The sequence below is a fragment of the Arachis hypogaea genome, chromosome 13, assembly GCF_003086295.3.
Source record: "Arachis hypogaea cultivar Tifrunner chromosome 13, arahy.Tifrunner.gnm2.J5K5, whole genome shotgun sequence".
Lineage (NCBI taxonomy): Eukaryota > Viridiplantae > Streptophyta > Magnoliopsida > Fabales > Fabaceae > Arachis > Arachis hypogaea.
In genome coordinates, this window is record NC_092048.1 from 113,203,126 (window position 1) to 113,204,411 (window position 1,286).

The following is a 1,286-nucleotide window of genomic DNA, read 5'->3' on the forward strand; positions in this document are numbered from 1 at the left end:
ACTTCTATGGGAGAAGCATCTCAATTCCTGCCATTGGAGCAAACAACTTTGAGCTTAAGCCTCAATTAGTTTCTCTAATGCAACAGAATTGCAAGTTTTATGGACTTCCATTGGAAGATCCTCATCAGTTCTTAGCTGAATTCTTGCAAATCTATGATACTGTCAAGACCAATGGGGTTGATCCCGAGGTCTACAAGCTTATGCTCTTCCCCTTTGCTGTAAGAGACAGAGCTAGAACATGGTTGGATTCACAACCTAAAGAAAGCCTGAACTCTTGGGAAAAGCTAGTTAATGCCTTCTTGGCAAAGTTCTTTCCACCTCAAAAATTGAGCAAGCTTAGAGTGGAAGTCCAAACCTTCAGACAGAAGGAAGGTGAATCCCTCTATGAAGCATGGGAAAGATATAAGCAATTGATCAGAAGGTGTCCTTCTGACATGCTTTCAGAATGGAGCATCATAGGTATCTTCTATGATGGTCTGTCTGAACTGTCCAAAATGTCATTGGACAGCTCTGCTGGAGGATCTCTTCATCTGAAGAAGACGCCTGTAGAAGCTCAGGAACTCATTGAAATGGTTGCAAATAACCAATTCATGTACACCTCTGAAAGGAATCCTGTGAATAATGGGACAAATCAGAAGAAAGGAGTTCTTGAGATTGATACTCTGAATGCCATACTGGCTCAGAACAAAATATTGACTCAACAAGTCAATATGATTTTTCAGAGTCTATCTGAAATACATGCAGCAACAGGCAGTACCAAAGAAGCTTCCTTTGAAGAAGAAGCTTATGATCCTGAGAATCCAGCAACGAAAGAGGTGAATTACATGGGAGATTCCTATGGAAACACTTACAATCCTTCATGGAGAAATCATCCAAATCTCTCATGGAAGGACCAACAGAGGCCTCAACAAGGCTTCAATAACAATAATGGTGGAAGAAACAGGTCTAGCAATAGCAAGCCTTTTCCATCATCTTCTCAGCAACAGACAGAGAATTCTAAGCAGAGCCACTCTGACTTAGCAACTGTAATCTCTGATCTAATTAAAACCACTCAAAGTTTCATGACTGAAACAAGATCCTCCATTAGAAATTTGGAGGCACAAGTAGGTCAGCTGAGTAAGAAAGTTACTGAACTCCCTCCTAGTACTCTTCCAAGCAATACAGAAGAGAATCCAAAAGGAGAGTGCAAGGCCATCAACACGACCCACACGGCCGAACTTGGAGAGGAGGAAGAGGCAGTGATCTCCACTGAGGAAGACCTCACTGGACGTCCACTGGCCTCCAAG

The 1,286-nt window shown here is 42.3% G+C and overlaps 1 non-coding gene across 1 annotated transcript; it reads right to left on the minus strand.

The window, feature by feature from the left end:
• Positions 1-332: 332 nt before the first annotated feature.
• On the minus strand, positions 333-440 carry LOC112738733 (small nucleolar RNA R71). Its single transcript, XR_003169676.1, has one exon. It is a non-coding gene; the product is annotated as a small nucleolar RNA R71 (small nucleolar RNA).
• Between the last annotated feature and the right edge of the window lie 846 nt (positions 441-1,286).